The 25,190-nt window shown below is 45.8% G+C and overlaps 1 pseudogene; it reads right to left on the bottom strand.

The window, feature by feature from the left end:
• Positions 1-3,063: 3,063 nt before the first annotated feature.
• On the bottom strand, positions 3,064-4,110 carry LOC142584496 (uncharacterized; annotated as a pseudogene).
• Between the last annotated feature and the right edge of the window lie 21,080 nt (positions 4,111-25,190).

Below are 25,190 nucleotides of genomic sequence, written 5' to 3'. Positions count from 1 at the left end.
TGATGTGCAATATATACAGAAGCGCTAGTCACATGACTTTTGTGATAAGTGCGGGATGACAGCCAAAGAAGTGTGCTCGTGTTTTATCTGCAGGCTGACTTCACATCTTTCCCTTTTTGCAAGCTAAGTACATTCACAATAACTCAACAACACAGTTCATAGTTAATCATTAACTCCAAGTCGTTTCGGCGTCTTGATTATGCGACCGCAGCGGGTGGTTCTACGATGTCCGGTGGTTTCGCTGGCGTGACCATCCGACGGCTGCTGCACACCGGCATACTTCACTGGCGTTGTAGCCGGTAATTTGGCGGGCAGTTTGGGAACTTGTGGCTTCGGTGTTACGTCGATCCCTTCTTGATGGTGATCCCGTTGAACCGCCGATGGAAGACTGTCATCGTCACCCGTCTCTGGCAGTAGGAGGAGATGGCGTCTGTTCCGGCGAACGGCGCCTTTGTCGGTCCCCACCCAGTAGGACCGTGGCGTTTGGGACGGCCGCAGGATAGTTCCGGGAGCACCCTTGTCTTTCAGCCGCACTCGATTTCCTGCAGAAAGTCTCGGCAAAGACCTGGCAGCATGACGCTTGTCAAAGTATCTTTTCTGCCTGTTTCTGTATTCCTCATCCATTTTCTGCCACGAAGAGCTAACGACACAGGGTTTTAGCAGAGATTGAACGCAAGGTATTCTTGAGCGCAATCGACGGCTCATCAAAAGTTGTGCTCGACTGTAACCTGTGGGACCCGGCGAGTTCCGGTAGTTCAGCCAAGAAATGTAGGGGTCCTCTGCTTTCTTCAAAAGTAGCTTTATCGTCCTTACCATGCGCTCAGCTTCGCCGTTGGCTTGCGGGAAGAGCGGGCTAGTTGTGACGTGCTTGAACCCGTACACGCTTGAAAAATGCTTGAAAGCAAACAATACAAATTGTGGTCCTTTATCGGATACCACGGTGTTTGGGATGCCGTGCCTGGCGAAGATGCTCTTCAGATGGTTGATAACCGCTTCTGATGACGTATCGCCTTTCAGCAAGGCCAGCTCTGGATATCTGGAATGATAATCCACAAGAACAAGATACACGGCGCGTTTTATTTCAAATAAGTCCACGCCGACTTTTTGCCATGGTAGCTCTGTCGTTTCCGAGGGAATCATTGGTTCCGCGAACTGAACACGTTCACTCGCACACACATGGCAATCAGCTACAGCTTTTGCTATCTCTTTGCTGAGCCTCGGCCATCAAACAGATTCCCTTGCTTTTGCTCTGCAGCGAACGATACCTTGGTGCCCTTCGTGTAGTCGTTCGATCATTTCCTTCCGCAGACTTCGCGGAACAATAATGCGAGCATCTTTCAGCAACAGGCTCTTGCAAACTGAAATGTTAGCACGGACGGGCCAAAATTGCCTCAAAACGTGTGGGAGCCTTTCTTGGCCACCCGTGGTGGCAGGCTTTCAGCAATGACAAGCATTCCTGGTCTTTTTGTTGCTCAGCTCGTATGAGATTAAGCATGCTTTCTGTAGCCGGTAGGCCCTGAACGATTCCATCGACAAAAGCAGATACGTCTGAGTCTGTCAAGGCGCCTAGAGTATGGTTAGTAGCGTTCGCTCGTACTCTTGATAAGGTGTCGGCTGTCGCAATGCTTTTGCCGGGAACGTGCGTTAGTGTGAAGCAGTACCTCATCAAACGCATTCTGAATCTTTGGATGCGAGGCGGCATAGCGTCCAGAGGATCAAGACCGAGCAACGGAAGTAGAGGCTTGTGATCTGTTTCGAACAAAAATTTCATACCTCTTAAAAATTTGTCGAAACGTTCAGCTGCCCACGTCAGAGCTAATGCCTCCTTCTCTATTTGAGAATATTTTTGTTCCGTCTTTGTCAGCGATCTCGAGGCATAAGCAACCGGTCGTCGTTCCCCGGATGGTTGGATCTGAAATAATACAGCACCAAGACCATGCGATGAAGCATCAGCCGAGACTATTGTCTCGTAGAGAGGTGGTACATGGCGAGGCGCCTGTCCGAGCTGATGGTTTCCTTGATTTTGCAAAACGCTTGTTCCTGTAGCGGTCCCCACGACCACTCATTGTCCTTGCACAGAAGGCTGCGTAGAGGCGCGCTCATAGACGCTGCATCTGGAAGAAACCTAGCAAGATGGTTCATCATTCCCAGAAGAGAGCGAACTTCCGTTACGTTCTGCGGCCTCGGAAATTCTGGGATGGCCCGCACTTTTTCAGGATGCGGCCGCACGCCACCAGCGCTAAAGATCATGCCAAGGAAGGATACTTCTTGCACTGAAAAACAGCATTTTTCTTTGTTCAGCGTCACTCCTTCCCGCTGTAGTCTTTCGAGCACCTTGTGTAAGCGAGAGTCGTGCTCTGACTTATTTGCGCCGAACACAAGAATATCGTCCATGTAGTTCAAAACACCGTCTAATCCTTCCAAGACTTGCGTGAACTTCCTTTGAAAAACTTCTGGTGCCGAGGTTATACCAAACGGTAGTCTGCGATAGCAGTACCTGCCGTATGGTGTTATGAAAGTGGTGAGTGTTTGGCACGACTCCGCAAGTTGGATTTGGTAAAATCCTGAGCTTGCGTCTAGTTTCGAGAACACAGAGGCTTCCTGAAAGCTTCCCATGATCTGCTCTACGGTTGGCAATTGGAGGCGCTCTCTTACGAAGTTATTTAGTTGAGTGAGGTCGACGCAAATCCTGACTGAGCCGGATGGCTTCAAAACCGGCACAATTGGCGCACACCATTCCGTCGGATCCTCGACTTTCCTAATCATGCCTTCCCGCTCAAGCCTTTCAAGTTCCTCCTTAACCGCTTGCTTCATTGGGATAGGAATCCTGCGCGGGGTTGACACTGCGTAGGGGATTGCATTTTCTGCCAACTGTATCGTGTGCTCTCCTGCTATAGATCCGATTCCTTGAAATAGCCCTGGGTACTGTCTCGCGACCTCGTCGGACGTTTCTAGTTCGTCTAAAAATCGAACTACCCCAAGGGCATTTATTGCAGGTAGCCCTAGTAAAGGCATGTGCAAGTTTTTTACGACATACACTGTCTGCTCGCAGCGATTGTCCTGCTATGCGATTTCGGCTTGAAACTTTCCGCACGTGTCAATGCTTGCGTCACTTGGTCCCCTTAGATTTCCTGCTTTCTCAAGATAGCTTGGCATTCCTGGGAAATTTTCCCCCACGACCGTGACTTCTGCTCCAGTATCGACTTTCATTTTTACTTCATGGCCGTTTATCTGTACCGTCACGAAGTGCGCAGACAACTTGCTTTGTCGCGGTGTAACTGTGCCGAGGAATTTGCTCTCGTTATCTGGGCAGCCCGGTGCAGTTACCCCGTCAAGTTTTCTTTCTCTGTTTTTAATTCGACAAGCCTTTTCGAAATGCTCTAGCTTCTGGCAGTAAAAGCATTTTTGCTGCTTCGCTGGGCAACTAGTTCGCGGGTGCATCGAACCTGCGCATTAAGTGCAGCTTTTTACAGAAGCGGTCTTCTTGCGACGCGCACGTGTAGCATTCCATTCTCTCTTCTGTTCTGTTTTCTTGTTCTTTACCGCTGCAACATATGTTTCGGCGCTCGTACCTTCCCGCTGTTTCAAGTCTGCTTGCTGCTGCTTTATCGTTTCGTTTGTTCGGGCCCTTGCTAATGCGGTGGCCAATGTTAGCTTAGGGTCCATTTGAAGCTCTTCCGACAGCGCTTCGTCTAGAAGGCCAACTACAAAGCGATCCCTTATTAAACGGTCCTTCATGTTATCGAAGTCGCATCGCTCTGCTAACTTGTGGAGGTCGGTTGCAAATTCGTCTACAGTTTCCCCTGGCTGTTGACGACGTCTGTTAAAACGGGCGCTCTCATACACTGTGTTCTTCGTGTGAACGAAATAGGCTTCAAACTTTGCCTTTAAAACCTTGAAAGTCTTCAGGTCTTCGTCTTTTACCGCTAACGAGCGAAGAATCTCTCTTGCCTTCCGACCCATTGTGTAAAGAAGGGTTCTTACTTGAATTTCTTCCGTTTTCTCGCTGAGACCGGATGCGAAGCTGTAGTCTTCGAATTCCTCAATCCAACAGGGCCAGTCTGCTGCGTTGTGGAAATCAAATGGCTGCGGAGGCTTTATCCCAGCCATTGTTGCTCGTTGCTGGACGCTCGTTGCTGCCGTGCCTTCCGTGAAGGCTTGCACCACTTCCAAGCTACTGCTCCGCTCTGTCGGACTGCATACGCCCCTGACGGTCTATTTCGGGAGCGGCCCATCCCACTTCTGACACCATGTCAGACACGCATCGTAGGGCGGTGATAAAGGGAATTCCCCCGTTTATTCCGATGATGTGCAATATATACAGAAGCGCTAGTCGCATGACTTTTGTGATAAGTGCGGGATGACAGCCAAAGAAGTGTGCTCGTGTTTTATCTGCAGGCTGACGTCACAGCGTCTGCTTCTGCGATTGGCTCGCTTCATCTTGCTTAGATTGGGGTGTCCGGTAAAAAAGCGCGGCGGCGTGCAACGGAACTGTAAGATTGTCGCTAAAATGGACCTTCAGCTAAGAAAACTTGGCTGAGCCATGTTGTGTACTTGCCGAAAGGGTCCAAAAACGTTATACTGCCCCGCAAAAATGTTTATTATGCGCAAACAAATCAATTTCTCTCGGCAGCTCTGAATAGCCAGTGCCAGAGTGATCGGCGGGCAGCCATCTTCTATTACTTTCGGAACGGGGCATTCTCAGGCTATTCCGAGAAGAGGTTCCTATTGTTCAGCATATTAATTGCTTTTTCATGAGCACACGTCACATTGACACGGTGAACTTCCCGCATTTGTGACGTCGCGTAAGAGAACGGGGAAATGCACGCAGCTCGAAAGCTTTTGACCAATAGCGGAGCGCCGGTGGTGAAAAAAAGAACGCGTAAAATCGAGAATACTTATTTTGATTTTGTTCGGTGCAATAATGCATAATGAATGCGCAGACGTCACATGAGATAAATAGTTCTCGCGGTTTCCCCGTCGTCGCGTGACCGAATGTTGTCCAATCGTGCAAGGCTCTGGAGAAACGGAATAGAAGTGTTTGGAATATCTCTACGCTATAGTGCTCCTGATCACGAGGCGCGCCGTAGTGAGAGACCCTGGGAAGGATGGTCCATAAATTTTTTTATTCGATTAATCGTTGTCGATGCAGGGTTTTTCATCGACTAATTGATTAAAAAAAAATTTTCCTGGACACTTTAAAAAGGTAGAAACACAGTTATCTACATTTGTAGGAACCTATAATAATGTTTGAGAGGGAGAAGAAAGCTAGAAATACAAATGTAGAGCAAGGGGAGGGTGGGTATACACGTTCAATGGGCCAATAAGATGTTCGCAGGCGTTCCTGCGTTTTCATTTTTTATAACCCTATATTTATTTTCAGGCTGATAAAGTGATGTCTTCCGAGTGCTCTCCGGTAGCCTGAAGGCGCGTTGAACAGAAATAGTCAATTGCTAACCTAAATAAACAATATTTTTCTATTAGAAAGTGCTAATGAGATTTACTCGCAAAAAAGTAGTGTAACTCACGTTTAACTTTGACTTTGAAAAATGATAGAGCGTGGTGCAACTAATGTTCGAAACAAGCCACTTGTCACTGAAAAAAAAATACATTTTTCTGGTCGGAAAAGGTTTTGCACGTATGCGCATCACCAAGTGACTAAAACTGTTAGGGAAATTTAAAATTTGTGGTAAACTACAATGCCACTTAGCCGACGCTAAATATTTTTGAATTAGTATTGCGATCGTGCTTCATTTCAAAGGCTTCGTAGACTCTCATTTACTCGTTCGACGCCATGTTTTATGACTGAGTCACGAGATCTTGTGCCAGACCATGAATGATGTTATTATACGAAAACTTTTTATTTTTAAAAATGAAATTCTAGGATTTTGCATGCCAAAACGAACCACATGATAAATGAGGCACGCCGTAATGCGGAACTCCGGATTAATTCTGAACACCTGTGGTTCTTTAACGCGCGCCTAAATTTAAGTACACGCGAGCGTTTCCACATTTCGACCGCATCGAAATGCTGTTGCCCTTGCCGGGGTCGAACCAGCGAACTCAAGCTTGACGGTGCGACGCCGTAGCCACTGGGCTGCCACGTCGGGTGGTGATTCTATGGCAGATGCATTAAATACACAAGGTTTGTTGTCTCGCTAACTCCGCATTTCGATGGGGGCGAAATTCACAAACGTCGATGTTCTAATCTATGGGGGCACGCTATTAAGCAAGGTTTGGGTACGGGCTAGTTGGTATTCCATGGTATCCATCGTCACTTACAGCGCATACATAGACGAGGGACAAAAAAGGACGACGAAGCATTTGTCTTCGTCGTCTTTTTTTGTCCCTCGTCTACGTATGCGCTGTAAGTGACGATGGATACAACGTTATTAAACATCCCCTGTTGCTCAAGATTAGTCCTGAGTCCTTCACTTTGGCGTGCCCCATAATCAAATAGTGGCGTTGGTACCCAATACTCCATTATTAGAATATTCGATTCCCTTCCTAATGCTGTCACTTGTAGAAATAAAATTTGAAAGAAAAGGCAGACAGTAAATGGAGAGTTTCTTGCAACGCGAGACGCAGTCAGAGCGCGAGAAAACGCATGAGCATGAACCGATTCTGTAGCCGGAGCGTAGCAGTGTGGCAGGTCCTGCCACTTACGTCATCGCAGCGCCGTTCTCAGCGCCGCCAACGGTCACGCGCGAAGCTGAAGAAGTTGGCTAAAAGTAATGTTTAATTTCTTAAAGACTAAATAAAATTCCCACTAGTGCTCCTTGAAAAGATAAACAAGATTTGTTATAAGATGGCCATTAGAGCAGAATTAGTCAAGTTACATGGCAATAGTGAATCACCGCACTATACATCTAAACGAAAAGTTTAGAAAATGACAAAAGTTCAAGGTGAAGTCGAAATAAAATATGCAAGAATTTGCAATGTAATCACAGGGGAAAAGAAAATTACTGGTTTAGGATTTTAAGCCACATGCACTTTCTATAGAGCGAAGGAATATCAATTAGCTGGGATGTTTGTGTGAAACTTATTCACCTTCTTTGAATGGCCACACAAGAAGCATGCGAGAATAGATGCTTGGGATCTGCAGATGTGCTGTAATCAGCATGAACTCCATCGCTATGTTAACTCAACAACCTTTGATTTGCAAATGACATTCTCCTGTTCAGCAACACTGGAGACGAGTTACAACAAATGATTGAGGACGTTATGAGAGAGAGAGTGGGGTCGAATATTACTATGCGGAAGAGAAAGATAATTATCAATAGCTGGCCAAGACAACAAGAGTTCAGTATGGCCAGTCAGCCTCTAGAGTCTCTGAAAGAGTACTTTTACTTAGGTCAGCTGCTCATAGGGAACCCTGATTACGAGAAGGAAATATAGAGAGAATAAAAATGGGTTGAAGCGCATACGGCAGACACTGCCAGCTCCTGACTGGAAGCTTACCATTACCGTTGAAATGGAAGGTGTACAATCAGTGGTAGCATATGGTGCAGAAACTTGGAGACTGACAAAAAAGCTTGGAAACAAGTTAACGATCGCGCAATCAGCGATGGAACGAACAATGTTAGGCGTAACCTTAAGAGACAGGAAGAGAGCTGGGTGGATCAGAGAGCAAACGGGTATTGCCGATATTCTAATTGACATTAGGAGAAAAATGGAGCTGGGCAGTTCATATAATGCGCGGGTTAGATAACCGGCGGGCCAATATCGTTACAGAATGGGTGCCAAGAGAAGGGAAGCGCATTCGAGGACGGCAAAAGACTAGGCGAAGTGATGAAATTATGAAATTCGCGGGCGCTAATATGAATCTGTTGGCACAGGACAGGGGTATTGGAGATCGCAGGGAGAGGCCTTCGTCCTGCAGTGGACATAAAATCGGATGATGATAAAAAGAGATAAGCATTCGATTCATTTGAAAAAATTCGATTCAGTATTGAAAATGCAGATTTTTACAGCGAAGCTGTTTTTGGCTAACCTTCCGTGAAATTTTCATGCGCGTGAGCAACAAATCCTGTCTCAAAATTGGAGTAAAATTGCTTCATTCTATGCAAAACTTTATAAGGAACATCACTTGCACATGCATGTTGAGTAAATGAGTATTCATAAGGAGCCTTTTCAAGATCACTAGACTGTCAGGTAAGTAACAAATGTTTCCCAAGCATTTCCCGCTATTGAACCCGCACAGAGGGGTGCGCCAAGACGTCGGTGTGCCGCCGCCGAATTTTCTGTCTGCGCCACCGCCACCGGCGATGTTTCTTGTCGGCAAGATCGACGCGCCATTTAAATAGGAGTAAAGATTTCTTTCTTGAGTCAATCCAGCTTCGTATGAGATTTGTGTTGTCTTGTGTTATTCTCTTGCCTTTCTCAAGCATCGCATCCTGTCAAAGCAGGAGAGCAATCAAGCAACACGGCACAAACAAAAGTAACTCTTGTCTCCACGCGCCTGCGCATGCGCGTCGTCGCACGTCAGCGCAACGTGGGAATCCAAAACTCCTCCATCAAAAACGCAATATGGCGCAACGAGAGTAAACAGCGACCTCGGAGCGTCGGAATCACTGCTGTAGGGTCGCGGTTGCTGTAGTTGCGGGTAGAATCGGTCATATGTCTGAAAGCGGCATAAACGCGAGAGATGCCACTTTTAGCAAGAAAGAAATTTATGGCCCCGATGTGTTTAGGATGTTAGTTGGAGGTTTCGCATTATTCCGGCTGTTGCATTCCAATGAGTTTTTCTACAATTCTACATGTAAAAAATATTTGACATTTCTACTAAACTACACTTCGTTCAGTCAACCTGGTGACGGCGAGTTAAGAAATTGAGCAAATTTGTTTTCTACCGCATCATATCTCAGCTGAACAAAATGTTCACCTGCAACAGAAAAAAAATGTATTAGGATTTTTTTTCAGGGAAAAAGGACCTTATAAGAAAAATTACATAAGCAAAGGGTGACTAATATTCAGAACATGTGATTACACTTATTGTGCAGTCGGGAAAGTGCCTTATGACATCTGCTGATTGGTTATCAGTTTAAGAGCTAATCCCAACAAAAGTTGCTTATAGAAGAGGTCTGTTTCTTTTTTTTTCTAAAGCATATTGTATAAACATAATCTCATTACGAACAAGTGGAAGCAAGGTTAACATGTCTAGAGCGTTTTTCAGGCTTGTAGCGCAGCTCAGAAAGAGCAAGAAAGGAAGGTGGAAGGGGTAATGAAAGGGAACGGAGAACAGAGTGAGCTCACTCTGTTCTCCGTTCCCTTTCATTACCCCTTCCACCTTCCTTTTTTGCTCTTTCAGAGCTGTGCTACAAGCCTAAAAATGTCATGACATACCAACTCGCCCAAACTGCCACACTTTTGATTTCTAGAGAGTGTCACGTGCTTCGGCACTGTCTTTACAATTCTAGACGAAATCATTGTCTTTGCTCAATGGAGCCAAAACAGGGAGCCTCTGCATACTCGCGACGGAACACATGTACAAACAAACTCTACACAGACGCTTTCAGACAGATGCCTAATTTTTTTTTTTTTAATATGTTCGCTCAAAAGCAACAGACAAAAAGTTTTGTATTTCTCTCCCTTTCAACCCCTCTATCTTCAGAACTCTGAGCCCTTGGTGTTAAAAGGACTGATTTTCAACTAGTTTAGCAAAGAAGGATGCAGCGAAACAGCTTTTTTTTAAATTTGCAGGTATCGTTTGTATGTCCCCAACTAGAAACGGCCACCACACCGCCGCCGATCGAAGCCGACACGGCGCACAACTCTGAACCCGCATCGGCCATGGATGGATGAATGGATGAACGTTATGAGCGTCCCCTTTGGAAAGAGGCGGTGGGTTGTGCCGCCAAGCTCTTATTATTTTATTGCCCAATGTCCTGCCTGTGTTAAAGAAGAAAAAAGAAAATAAGGAAAACAGGATGAATTCCCATAACCAAAGTATCTGAAACCCTATTGTGAACTCTTTTTTTTTTTTGTACGCCTCCGTTGTTTGCAGTTTCCCTACTTTTTCTTCCACCAATCTTCCAAATGTCTCTTACTAATCTATTGCGGAGATGTTTGCTTTCTCCCTGCTCTCGCTGAACCCAAGGGCTTCAAGGAGGCCAGTTACTCCGAAATCGACCACTGGAGAGATACCTTCACATTCTAATACTGCATGCACCGTTCTTCCTATATCTTTATCGCAGCACGCACATGCTTCTTCTTCCTTTTTATATCTCGCTTTATAAGTGCGTGTCATAAGGCTTCATGATCTTGCTTCGAAAAGTAATAAGCTTCCCTTTGAGTTATTATAAATTGCTTCTTTCCTGGTTACCCGCCGTGGTTGCTCAGTGGCTATGGTGTTGGGCTGCTGAGCACGAGGTCGCGGGATCGAATCCCGGCCACGGCGGCCGCATTTCGATGGGGGCGAAATGCGAAAACACCCGTGTGCTTAGATTTAGGTGCACGTTAAAGAACCCCAGGTGGTCGAAATTTCCGGAGTCCTCCACTACGGCGTGCCTCATAATCAGAAAGTGGTTTTGGCACGTAAAACCCCAAATATTATTATTATCTTTCCTGGTTTCGTTTTTTCCTTTTTTTTTTGGAGATACTCATGGCAGGTCTCTTTTCCATTGCCGCCACCAATAAGATTATCTCAGCCTCTCTGACTTTCCGCTTGACGTTCTTTATTGCCATGTAACTGTAACCATACAGGCCACAAACATGCTCGTAGGCTTCCTGAAGTTGTTTGCCTCCACTGTGAATCAATGTTATTCCTGTACGAATGCCTGAATACTCTCCCAGCCCATTTATTTTCTTCCATATTCCTCAGTCGTTCTTCATAATTCTACTGTGAGCTTCCCTCACTTCAAAGCTTGTTCAGCCCATATCACCCTGAACACCTCCATTTGTTTTCTTCCCATGCGCACCCAATGCGAGGCGTCCACTAACCTTTGGTTGCCATCGAGTCCTGATCGCAGCTCTGATTTCAAGCAACCAACAGCATTTCCAAATTTAAGTTCTGGATCCATTACACCTTTCCACATACTCCGGAGCAATTTGTACCTATTGTATTCCCATAACGCTCTGTGTTTCATTATGTTCCCAGTTCGCTTCCCCTTTAGTGTTATTGTTTTTTCCCGTGTTTCCATATATTTATCGCTTTCGTTTATCCATATACCAAGGTATTTGTATTATTTTATTTGTATTATTTTACGTGAAGTATTTCTTGGCACTGTAGTGTCACTGTCTGTTCACTGTTTCCATTGAATACCATAGTACCTGATTTTTAACGCTAAATTTCAGACCTAACTTATCGACTTGCTGTCCACAGATATTAGCCAGATGTCACATATCACTTGGCTTGTTAGCTAGCAACTCAATGTCGTCCACATAAAACAAACCCGGAAGCTGCTGCTCTGCTACTGTACCCTCCTGTTTGTATGAGAGATTAAACCCGATATTAATTCCTTCTACGTCCTTTCCATCCTCATCATGTACATCATAAACAGCAATGGTGATGAAGGGCACCTCAGCTTCAGTTTCTTGTTGATATCAACTTTCTCCTCGCTCCTCATCCTTTCCCATTCAACGCAAATGGTATTTTCTAGGTAAATCTCTCTCAAAAGATGTAGACAATTTTCGCCAAAGCCTTCCCTTTCCAGAATATCCCACAAAACGTTGCGATCTACGTCGTCATACACTTCTGTAATGTCTCAAAAGGCCATATATACCGGTCTCCTTTCTACTTTTGATGTTTCAGTTCACAGAGTAAGGTCAAATAAATTATCATCCAAACGCCTACCTATTCTGAAGCCATTCTGAAGTTCACCGAAAATGCCATTCTCTGCCCGTGCTTGCAGTTTTAACTTAAAGGGAAGCTGAAGGGTATTACAGAAAAAATGAGTGAAGAGCTGTACCTAATGGTTTTCAACCCTCCGCATTCGAATATCACATCGAAATTGAGCGAAAGAAAGCGCAAACAGATTTTATTTTGACGAAAAGTGCAGCAGCAGACTCAGGGCAGCTCGCGCGCCTCGTTTCCGCCTGTGATTGGTCGGGCGCCTCGTGACGTCAACAATGGTGTTCGTCCGGACCAACCACTGCCGCTACACAGGAAGCACGGTGCAAGATGGTTTGTCGCTGTTGTTTTTCTGAGATGGTAATCGTAAATTACGAGAGCTTGCGTTTCTCTGAGGATTTCGGCGTTGCTCCCTACATGTACGAGCCGATTGCGAGGAACCGGCCTCTCCAAGCAGCAAAAGATGCTGGTAGCAAGCAGTGCTTTCGACGCTAACGAAAGCGAAGTGTTAGCATCTCCTCGTGTTAGAAATATACTTTGGTGAGTATGTTCTTTGTTTTTTTGCCAAGCTGCATCCGGCGATCCAGTTAGTTCGTTTCCGGGCAAACAACTCTACTGTTATGTTCCTGTCTCCTCGTGGAACGTAAGGGGGGATGCTATCGTCGGCATTTGTGCGCTGCCCCAACGCTGTCGGCAAACTACACAGACGGTTTACATGCGGGAAAAGTTTTCAGGCTCTTGTAGCACGTGTAGTGACCTTCATCAGCGCACCTTCCGCACGCTACTCGTAACCGTAGCCTTAAAGCTGGCGAATTCAGTCGGCTTCGTGAGACGGCCGGTTTCTGTCTGTGCGCGAGAGAAGGGGGGTGCAGCGTCCTCGCGTACGCCGGGTTTCAAAGACATGCAAACGTTGCACTTGCACTGCGTTATGGCAGCTGCATGTAGGCTGTTTCACAACAAACGCGCGAATAGAAAATTAACGCTGGTTTGCGACGAAACCTGCGTCAAGGTTGGCAGATAAACACGCACCTTCCGTTCAGCGTGCTAACACGAAGGAGCTAGCAGTAAATCAAAATCGAGGTTTAGTCGAGTTCGTGTATTCATAAGGTCTTCCAAGACCAGTTACCATCAGTCCGCCCGCAGCCGTCCCGTCTTCTTGTGTTCGTTGCCCCTACCTTTTCGCGCTGCTTTTAGGAAGCCTGCTAGCAGCAAGTCGTACTCTCACTCATTGACGCATTATTGATAAACTCTGGTAGTAATCGTTGTCACGGAAGTGGGTAGAGCACAGCACTGTTGTTCTTGAGCACTTGAAATTCTTTCGATTCACAGCAGCCTCACAGTTAGCTGTAAGCTTCTTGTTTTGCGGGAAGTAATGGAACATCGTAAACATCGACGCGGCCGCTGCTGTTCGTGATACCGTAGGCTGCACAGAACGCCGGCAGGATCGGCCCACCACTTCAACTGATGCTGCGCACGTCAACTACCATTCTACACACACACAAAGAAAGGAATGCAGGGTCGAACGAAGCAGATTATGACGGCACGCACGCAGAAACAAGCGCGGTCAGACATGGTCGCGGAGACTGCGAAGGAACGGCTGACGTCACTACGCCATGGTTTCCGGCCTCCGCTCGCATCGTCAGCATCAGCAGCAGCGCGCGGCTAGCCACCATGAGCTCCTCGCCACTCCGTAGACGCTTCTCGAGCAAAAATAGCGCTAAAGCAAGGCGCGAGGGCCCACGTGATGCTATTAGGCCAATAGCGACGCGGAGTCGGCCTCGGCCAGAGCGCGCCACACCACTTTAGCGTGACACCACTTTATGATGTTTAAGGGGCTTTAGCTGGCCCACGCTCATGCCATCGGTTGAAGCTTATGCACACCTTGTTTCCTCTGGATCTCCCGGGTCGGCGGCACCATCACGTGTGGCGTAAAACCTCTTAGACTTCGTAAAGTAGCGACACTCTCCTCCTCCGCCTTCACTCCTCCTCGTTTATCCTCTGTTTCACGCTCCCTCCACAACCGTGGCGCCGCCTACACCGCTCAAGCGTAGCAACGGCGTCAACATGGCGTGGGTCTAAACGTCGTACAAAAATCCCTCACGTCACCTGATCCTAGGTGTCTAGGGACCGGATCGTTTAGGGATTTTTGAGAAGGCACGATGGTGGCGCCGAGCGACGCCGTGGCATGTTATGGCGTGTTTGTTCTGGGCTTGATCGTTAGCTGGACCGCGTGTTGTTCAACATTGCTCATGTGATTGTGGTTGCGTTGCTTGTGTGTTGGTTGTAGGTTCTGAGTTACTTGGCGGAAAGCCGTGAGTAGTGGTAGTGCGGCTTTAGCCTCCGTGAGCCCTGGCAGTACAGAATCTGCGATGTGTGACCCGTCCTTCCTTGAGAACCCGGCGGTGGTGACAATTGAAATGTGGAAGTGGCCTAGCGTATCGCCAGCGCAGTTCAGCGAACCGCGATGTGGCATCGCCGTGTTCGCCTTTGCTTAACGGACATTGAGGGATGTGCTGCTAGCTACAAGTCATCTAAATGCGACTGCGTCGACCGGCCACTGTTCAGTGCTGAATGCGTGATTGGTGTGCTGTGCTTGTAACGAGTGGTGCAGCCGTCCAGGGAAGGTGGTGGTGGCGCTTGTGGCTTAGGGGCTCCATTTGCGCGTTCACAGGCATGTGCTCCCGTTTTGGTCTCATCAGTGGCTATCGCGGGATCGCCGTGTGCTCATTGCCCTGTATGAAGTTTACGATGCTAACACAAAGCATGTTCACGTTTTTCCGTGATTTATGTCATTTGTATGACGGCCGAGTTGAAAACGAGGCATATGTCTGCGTTCTTTGCGTTTGTGTGTTGTAAATTACTTTCTATTATAGAAGTTCTGGCAGTGTCATTACGCAAGGAGTACGAACGTAAACATATAAATATATTTCTGTGTGTCTGAAATACATACTATGCACGTACGTCATTCAACGATACTCCGCGGCTTCCGGTTTACGGCAGCACCATGTTGGGGAACCTATAGGCCTATGCGTAGAGTGTACTAGAATAGGGGCAGTGTGCTCACTGCCGCATCCCTGCGACGCGTCGCCGTGGCTCACTCAGCGTCGACTGCTCTGGTGCCCGCCAGAGGCGCTGCCGCCTGTTTCTCCTGGAAACTTCGCCTCGCTTCTTGTGGAGTGCGGTCTGTTGGATCGACGTGCTGCCGACTGCAAGCCCCACCGGCGCTTTCAGCAGTGTCCTCTGTGCTTGTTCCGTGCTCGACGCTTCACTCAATGTGCACTGTGAGTGAGGGAGAATGGCAAGAAGCTGACGAAATGCACCCGGGTGCAGAACTGGCTACAGTAGCGTGAAAAATGCACCAAAGGCGTCTTTTTTCAGTGTTCCACTTGATGAAGAACGGTGAAAAAAATGGGAGAGGAACCTCCGCTGTGCAGATAAGACATTGCATGAATCTTGCGCGGTCTGTGAGTTGCACTTCGAACCGTGATTCATAATTACGGACTTCTTGCATCATAGACGGCAAAGAGGTGCGCATTCATCGTGAGAAGCCACTGCTATCAGAAAACGCTGTTCCCAAGATTCTTCCGAATTTACCACAGTACCTGACGAAGACAACACTGAAGACCTGGAACAATAGGAAAAAGTGTGAAAATTACAAATCACCGGTGAAGAAAACAAGCCGATGCGCACTGCACAATAACCATGGGGAGTTTTTACCGGCTGCTCCCGGCGCTTCCGAGATAGACCACGACTCGGCGCAAGAGGAGGGCGTTACGGCAGAGCGTCAACATTGTTTGTCGTTTCTTTTTGATTTAATGACTCCTTTCAAGTATTGGATCAACGCCTCGACCTTGACGGAGTGTTTGTTGCACGTCGACCAGCCTAAAATAAGGCGGTCCGATAAAGTAGTCGTGTTCCTCTGCGACACACAACCCGATGTTTACTGCAAGGTATACATGAGGGGACAACTGATTATTGAACTCAACGTGAAATATCAGGAACAAGCAGAGAACGTGCTGAAAAGCGTGGACGGGGCAACGTGATATAGACTGGGCAACGTGAAAATGTTTGATTTAGTACAACACACTTCCGCGCTGCACGCGCCTTACCTTCGAAAAAAAGAAAACGAAGTGGTGGGTAAATTCGGCGCGGTGGTGCTAGAAACGCGGATGCGTGGTCGTTGTGGCGAATCCAGACTCGCAATTCTATCGATCACCAGGAGAAAACACTCGAGTGTCCCTTGCTACGGTGACTGCAGCGGCCGTATCAAGCTATTAACATAACAGTGTTAATAGCAAGGTTAGTTCATTCGTGCTTCAGGCAACGAAACATCGCCAACCATCTGTTGGTCAACCGCAACAATGGTAATTTATTTCAATGCACACTGCGAAGGTGCACCAAAAGAAGTTTCACGCGTTGCACGTCGTGGATTTTATTTTTATTACGGTCAAAACAGCAACGCGCGATAGCCGCTTTACCGCAACGTGTAGGGAAAGTTTCATGTGACGCTGCGAACCGCGCCACCTGTCGGCGGTGACACGAAGTGCGTCAAGCTCGGCCGCGTTGTGAGCGCGCTATAACTCTTCTAGTACACTGTGCCTATGCGCACGCCTGTTGATAAGGTACCCCAAGATGGCGGAAGGTAGCGGAAGCCGACGACAGCAGCGGATGTGACGTCACGCGCATACTATGTATTTTGAAATACACTTAATGTCTTTCCGACTAATAAGTGGGCTACACGGCCTGTGTGAATCAGCTACCTTTTTTTTGCGACGCTCTTCCGTGTGGTAGACTGATGCGTGTTGCGCGTCTATTTCTGTACTGTTGTAAAAACCATTTGTTTATTCACTGAATACAAATGTACTGCTTCTTCGCCGCAGTACACTTTAGTTACTCGGTGAAGCATAATAAAAGTGGGAGGGGGCGCTATAACCCAGCATAGTATGTCCACTTAGGCGATCTGAGAAGCGGCGGGTGCGCGAATGTATAATTAAAGAACTCTTATGACCAGTCACAGTGGCCCCTTTCCACTTTTAGTACGCTTCACCGCAGAACATTGGCGTATTACGAGAAAGGTAATCTTAAAAAGCCGAATAATGCAACGTTTCTTTTGTAGCTTGCGACACCGCAATACGTAGGTGGAAATAAGCATCGGTTAGTAAAGCATACTAAGAGTGGAAAGGGCACATATGTTTACACTGTGCTCATTATATTCAGTTGTGATATAATATGCAAGTGCATCTGTGCTCGTAGTAAGCTTCATTGACAATTCTTTGTACGCTACAAACAGGGAAGCCTACTAAAGCACATTCACCATTACGGAACACATTATTCACCTTCAATGCAGGAGCACAATGAGGATTCATGCCCATGCTTTTGGCTGGACTGCAGATGCTCTTTTAGAATTGATTTGTTGTTCATAAGTGCACTGGTACTTCAAACTGGAGGGCTGAAGTTGATATGGAAGCACAATTTTTATTAAGGGGACAAAATGTTGCCAAGATGATTGCAGCACAGCTTATATTTCTTTCTTCCAGGCACCATTTCTACAAGAAGCTTCCATTGTAGTGTTTCGAGCCTCTTTGAGCCAGCACATAGTGCATATAAAAATCGGACACTGATTGGGAGCGTCACCTATGCTCTCTACAGTAAGCTGTGCACATGAGAAGTTTATGCCTATCTATAGTAAAAAAAATGTAGCATGTCCAGACAAAGTAAAAGAAGGGGGTGGGCTGCAACAATGCTAACTCTTAAATGGTGTTTTATGCTTTCCCTTGAGTTTTCTGTTTTTGTGCTTTTCATTATGGATCCTCCACAGTAACTACATGATTGCCGAACTTTAGCTTATTGGTTTCAGGCCTCTTGATTGTTACTAACAGAACAGTGTGAGAAACGATCAAGTGTTTGGAGGCATCCACTCACCTTGCTTGTCATCATAAAGCGACAGCCCATGAGCACCGTAAGCCTCCAGACGAACTAGGAAGGGAGGTTTGTTGCAATCGCTTCTGAACTGTATTGCCACCAAACCAACAGTGCTCTCCATGACAACTTTTGGATAGTAGAATGCTTGCACCCAGCAAAGTCTAACAAGGAAGCATTCAGGATGTGCAAATTGGACCTTTTGAAGCTGGCAGCATTGCTGAAAGGTTTTTGCCTGTCTGCTCTCTTTATGGATACACATAGATTATTTCCTCTTCGAGAGGGGTTGTTTTAAAGGTCGTTACATGGCAAAAGTGCTGGGTGTTTAGTAGCAGAGAAGCTTGTATTTGCCCACTGTCAATAACCTGTTCCTTCTGCAGTGCTCCTATGAAGTGCCTACTTTTTGGACGGAAGGTGCTCTTCGTGCATTCATGCATTTTTAGTAGACGTCTATTACCCCTTGCCTCAAGCTGGTACTTGCTGACACCCAAGAAATCATTGGGGAGTATGGCTATGCACCCTTACAAAACACTGTTGATACCAGTGAGACCAGATTAATCGAGCTGCTGTTTTTTTTGTCCACTCCATTCTCGTTAGTTACAATAAGCAGTTCTTTGTCCGAACAGAAGGCTTATGTACTTGGTCGTGCATAGCTTGCGCACTAAGACTTGTTGGCGCGTTATGACAGACCTGCCTGAGAGCCTTAGCACAGTGTCTATATGTAAAAACCTTCTGATGTGTTGAGGACTTCCTTCTCTTTATCACACTTTGCCTGATGAATCCAGCAACTGGGTCAACCAGATGTTCAACAGGCTTCCCACTAGTTCTCCCAGAGTCTCCTTTACCAGGATGCTCCTCATAGATGTCTGTTTTCTTGACTTTGCGCTGCACTTCAACCATGGCCACAGCCGCTGAACCTGTAGCCTGCAATCAAAAAAGTGCTATACATCATGTTGGTCCAAACTCGTGACATGTGCTACAAGGCCTTGAGGAATACCCTCATTGATTTATGCCCTCATTATACTGTATGAAGCTTCGCATGATAAGTGTGACAATTAACACCTGCTGGTTTTTCAGTGTTATTCCTGTCCAGCTTGCTGAAAGCTATCCTGAGTGTTTCAAAAGCAAACGACCACTGCTGGACAAGAAGTGCTTAAAACAAGGGTCGCTATAACCACATATTTCACACTAAATGAAGAAGGCCACTGAGTATACAGGTGGTTTACTTCAATTTCAAGCTTGATTCTCCATTTGCAAGTGGGTAAACTCTACTTGCCCTGTGACAAACTATGTTCCAGATGCTGAGTCCCCTGCAAAACTTCACATGTGTACGAGATCCTGATACCCCGCAGCAGCTTTTACACTGGGCAAACAGGCTACTATATACACGACTGCCTTTACTAATATGCTAATAACATGAAAACGGGCAGAAATTTGACTACTCATTGGCCCCAACTGTAGGTGCAAACCACTCTTCCACCGGATGTGTGTTTTTTCACAGGAACTGGAGCTACAGAAATCCAGATTAAAAAAATATGTTTTAAAGTAGTAGAGTTCAACTACATTCTGCACAGGAAGTGCTACCGGCATCGCTGCTACCTTATAGCCACAATTCATGGCTGCAGCACCATGCAAAAACACTATTCCTGAATTATTAACTTCTATTTATTATATTTATGGTGGCCATAGATTGCAAGTAGATATCATACACATTGTGTGCAATATGGTTAAATGATGTCAACTATGATAGCCATTCCTAATCTGAAATGCAACAACAAAGCAAATATAGGCTACAAATTCTAATTCAAAATGACAACCAGTGCACAGGAGAAGTGACAGACTTTCTTTTATTGAAAAAAAAATGTCACGTGTCATGCAACCAGCAGTAGATGGCAATCTTCCATGCTTCGGTGACGGAGGCGAAACTTAGCAAAATGCTACAATCACAATCAAATGCAAAACAGTCTTGGACACAAAAAACCGACATCATATTGTACAGAATGAGAGGGCAAGGCTCCATCCAAGAACTCTATGGCATCACGTACTTGACATGGTGTAAAAAATGTTAACATGCCCTACACATAAAAAAACAAAAACAAAAGACATAAAAAGCACCTTAAAATGCAATGTGGAGAATTTGAAAGCAAGGAAAAACAACCCAAAAAAGGTTTCGCTCAGTCTTTCAATGATTTAAATTGTAAAACTGTCTCGTCACTTCTTAATGAACCTGCATAGGTGAAGGAAGGAAAGAAAGGCCAATAGTAGGGCCGCACAACATGTCACCAAATAAATATACTTTGCTTACCAAGGATACCTCCGGTTTAGTTGTGGTCTGACTTTGCACAATAATTGTGTATAAGCTTTTCTTGTTTAGAATAGTTTAGCAGGTAGGTAAGAAATGACCATGATAGCACCACGTGTGTGCATAGTCTACTAACAAAAAGCCACTGCTTTCTTACTTCTATTTTTTCTCTACAGCTATTCACGAGTATTTCATTGCCTTAATAGCACTGCTAACATCCTGCTGTAAAACAAAATTGGGCAAGTTGTGGCGTAAAGAAAATTGCAGTTTCACTCATAATGCAAAACAATGATGCAGTAGCTGGTGAAATATGCGCAGGAAGGTTGCTTCATGCGGTGTTTTTAAAGTGAACACTTGCCAATGCGAGTCAGTAATCTCCTTTAGAGAAGTGAAGTAAGCACGAGTCGTATTTATTTGTGGGAGTTGTGCCTCCCAGTGTTGAAGTGGAAAGACTTGACTTTTCTTCCTCCTCTTTCATATGCGCACTTCGCCACTGGTCTCCACCAAAATAACCCTTTAGCTTCTTACTGCTGAATTTGTTTTGGTTTTCTCAAATCTATATTTGGGCTAGCCATTGCTAGGTTTCGCGCTGTGCTTGAAGAAAACAAGACACCCACAGCCTCATCCAGTAAATCTGAGAAGCCAAGAATAATGAAGCAGATGCACCCAATCACTGTCATTACATGTACGAAGAAAAATTAACATAGGTATGTCTTCACAAGTGGGAAGGTGACGTGTCAAAACTTAAGGCGGTGGACGCCAGCTCTATATACAGTACGCAGACGTTGAGCAGGTGTTAGCGAATCATGGCACCTGTTGGCTTGATTGCGCTCTCCAGGATCAGTATTCACCACGACTGTACCTTCAGCAGAGTGGCTGAAATATAGAATTGTGGACTGCCAATCTCTTGATCGTATGTTTGTATCCTCGCAGTACAATGAGAACTTCATTTGCAATATTCTAGCAAGACATTTGAGAATTCCAGTGACAACACCAGTAGGCATCAGAACATCCAGGGGAGTTAGCACACAGCAGCTATTGCTGTAAAAACGAAGACTGGCATAAGCACAAGAATTAAGATGGACACACTTCATGCCGTTGTTCTGGTAGTGGTTCACTACTTTGGCGCTACACTTAATGATCTCGAATCAGTTCAAGGAGCAAGAATTTAGCCCAGAAAAAATGTTACGCTTAACAGCTGTATGTAGTATCATTTCGCCTATGCAGCTTTATATAACCCTGTCCACACATGCCTAAAGCACATAAGTGGCATCCTGAAAAAAAAATTAGCTTGTGATATTGCGTTGGAGAAAATTCATTGGTTTCGGCCTAACAGTACATATACATATTGCACATACTTGCATTCGGTATACCTTATCACCAACTGTTAATCACCTTCTTACCTCATCAGCGAATCACTCCTGCAACCAAGTGCGCTGGTCCGGGCTTTACCTGCATTTCCACCTGTACAGTTGGTAAAAGACTTCGGCTGTTTACTGGAACTCCATATTTCAAACATTTGGTTGCATAAGAGGATTTGGCAACACTGGTATCCCTAATGCCTGGGCAGGCTTCACGGAAGGCCACCAGTACCTCATCGTTGCAAACTGCTAAACATTCTTCTTGGTTCGACTGTGACTAAGAACCCATATATCTTTCCTCAGAAGCGGCTGGTATTGGCGAAGCTTTGATGCAGAAAAAGGCTATTGTCCCACATGTCAACCTTATGCCAGAAACCAATCTGTCACGGGTGGAAAGTCTTGTCTTTCCCATACAGTGGTTAAGCCTCGCGAGGCACATTCCTTCAGTCAATTTGCACACTGTCAATATGAGTGAGACTGATCAAAGGTTGGCTATGGTGCCAGGTTTCTTGCCTGGTTTCGATAGTGGCATCATGACCAAGTGTTTCCAATCTGTGGGCAATTCCAATATTCCAGATATCATTGATTACAAGCAGTAGTGCTTACTTCCTCGTTTCGGCAAGATTCATCAACATCTGCAAAATGATTCCCATCTTTGTCACGTGCGCTTTAGGTGTTGACATGCTCGAGACCAACAATAGGTTCTGCCACCATAAAGAGGCTTAAAGATCGAGGAGCGTGTTTTCAATAGTATTACAGTATTCGGTTCATCCTGTTATAGAGAATGTGTCGCATCACCTAGGTATACGTTCAAATGACGCGCAGTGGTCCATCCACTAGTCTCTGGCAAGTTTCTTAGCATGACATCTTGCATTCTCAGTCTTTTGCCGAACATCAATCAGGGTTTGTTACGTGCAGCCACAATTTAAGTATGGTGTGTGCAGCTTGGCTCGTTCACCCCAAAGTTGCAGCAGGTGCTCGTCAGGGCTGGATGTTGCCCCAGTAAGCTCTAGTTCACATGTCGATCTTTGCAGTGTGCAAAGGATGGGCGTTGCTAGCAATTCTTCAATACCTTCACATTCTGCAGACTCAAGTGCATCACGGAAATGGTCCCAGCCTGAAACCCTGATTTTGTGACATTTTCACCCCTACATCAATTGTTATACTGGATAATGGTCACTGCCTCTTGGGGCAGAGTCGCACTGACACTCTGGATGAAGGCCACAGTTGCCCATGCTAGGAAAGTGTACTGCCCTTCTAGATTTAATGGAGGGTGTGGCAGTTGGGATAGTTGGTGTCATTTGTTAATTTGAGGTGTGTAGTGTCTGCTTCGTCAAGGTGGCATCCTCTTGGCCATACGTCTTTGCATCCCCAATGTGGGTGATGTGCATTGAGCTCACCTCGACTGAGTATTCTGTGCTCTAGAAAGTGAATTTGAAGATGTCAAAGCCAAGTGAAGTAGCCTCGGCTGCGGTGCCTGCATGGTTTTGGGACAGAGGTGGACCAATGCCAAAACGACTTCCTTTCACTGCCTTTGCCTGCAGCACACACTGACGAGACATATGTTTATTCAAGCTGTTCTTTCCTTCCCCTAATTCAATAATAGTCAATTTTAGGAGCTGAAAATCAAGCTGACTGCAGAACACTGCTGATTTTTTAGTTACTTCCAGTAGCTAATTACGTGGTTAATTTTCTAGTTGGACATGACATGCTTCATGCTTAAAAAATGAATTGTTCAGAGAATTATTGGAGTAATATTAAGACAGGCAACTCTGAGTGATCACTGCGTTTGTCGCAAAATGTGGCAATGCGCTAGACAGATGCTGTCACGACAGCGTAGTGTTTAGTTTGTATGAGTATAGAAGAAATAAAATTGGAGTTGTGAAGTTGAAAGCCCCACTTTTAGAGCCTCTCTTTATACTACTTACATTAGAAAGCTTTAGAATAGTGGATGCAAGCAGCATGCGTAAACAAGAACCCTGTTTGTGTATTTCTGGGACCGATGTGGTTTGCACAACCAAGAAGCACACGAGTCGCTTGCATCCTTTTATCCGATACTATTAATTTCATTGTAAAGCACCCAATATCGCAGTAAGTCTGATTACCCTGCATCAATATGCTAGGAATTTTTAAGCACTTAAGGTGTGTCGGTAGAGTGTTTAAAGCACTTCACCACACCTTTGGCCACTAGACTTGTGCTTTGCAATATAACTTGCTTTGCAATATAACGTTACACAGGACCCTGCGTCCCATTGCTAAAACTAAGAGCCCGAAAAACGGGCAGAGATGCAGTTGAACATAACAGGGCACAGTATTAAGCTCCACCTCACCGTGTTTATCGCGCCCTTAGTACAAATAATATTACACATCTATTCTGCATTTTAGTTCTTGGAATTCTGGCAGATCATGTGATGTCACTATAGCTCCATTAAGTTCACAGCACTATGCGATAATTGTCGTAAAGCCCGCAATAAAAGAAAATCACCTGAAGTCACGGATAAAGCACTAGCGCTGAACACGATTGAAAACATGCGCTGCCCCATTTCAAGGAAGCGTGAACAGTTGTGAGGCAACACCATCTTAAGTATTACTTACGTAACGTAAGTCGTGGCGAAAAACACCTACAACACCTCCACCTACGACGCCCGTCAAGTCAAGGTGCATGTGCGATGTGATGACGCTGCTGCATGCAATACCCAGGCGCTAAACCACTTGAATATTTCAGTCGTCAGCACCACTGCATTCTTAAGAAATACGGTTCTCACAATCAGAGTTCACCGAGAACAAAAGCTGACAAGCTGCATTACTACTACTGCACGACTTTTCGCCAACAAATTCTGAACCCACTGCGGAGACATCATATGACCAGCGGTCGGCGTGGGCCGGAGATTCAACGCACCACATGGCGCCATGGCATCACTTGGTGGTATCATCGTGCCTTCTCAAAAGTCCCTAAACGATCCTGTCCCAAGGTACCTAGGATAGGTCACGTGAGGCATTTTTATACGACATCTAAAAGGCACGCGCCAACATGCGCTCCTCGCCACTCCGTAGACGCTTCTTGAGCGAAAATGGCGCTGAACCACGGCGAGAGTGCCCACGTGATGCTATTAGACCAATAGCGACGCGGCGTAGGCCTAGGCCAGAGCTCGTGAGGCAGAGCCGGCATTCTTCAAAGCGTGGCGCTACTTTACAAAGTTTAAGGGGTTTTATTGTGGCGTGTCGACTTCGCGCCGGTATCCGGTCTCATCGCGCGTGTGTATAAATAAAACAACAGCGGAAACATGCTGTTCTTCATTTTGAAATACGTTTTACTTCCTTATTAAACCAGGTTAACTATATGGGCAAACAATTTTTGCACTCAGCGAAAACTTTATCTATGGCTGAGCAGTCGTTTTATTTTTTCGGCTGAGTAAATGTTTTATTTTGTTTGAAAAGTCTACAAGTAGGCCGCATTGCAGTCCTTCAAGGGCCGTTCGATGCCGCGCTTCCGCTGTGGTGGTTTCATGTGTGAAGAAAAAGGAAAAAAGAGCATCCCAGGCAGCACTGCATTTTAGAGACTCACATTCAGCTGTGAGAGAGTCAGGAATGTGAATAGATATGGTAAAGTATTTCAACAAGGTGTACTGAAATATTCACACTTGCGCCCATTGATAAACACAAGTGAATACAAATTTTTCCCATTGAGCCGGACAAAACCGAGTACAGATAGTTGTCGAAACCTAGGGCGCTGTAATGTAAAACTATTCCAATGTGTTTTTATTCCAAATCGGCCATTGGAACTGTTGGTTCGGGTCCAGCCCATATAGTCGGGAAC

Source organism: Dermacentor variabilis, chromosome 6, assembly GCF_050947875.1.
Source record: "Dermacentor variabilis isolate Ectoservices chromosome 6, ASM5094787v1, whole genome shotgun sequence".
Lineage (NCBI taxonomy): Eukaryota > Metazoa > Arthropoda > Arachnida > Ixodida > Ixodidae > Dermacentor > Dermacentor variabilis.
The sequence above is the reverse complement of the archived record's forward strand: the minus strand, read 5'-3'. Positions and strand labels throughout refer to the sequence as shown.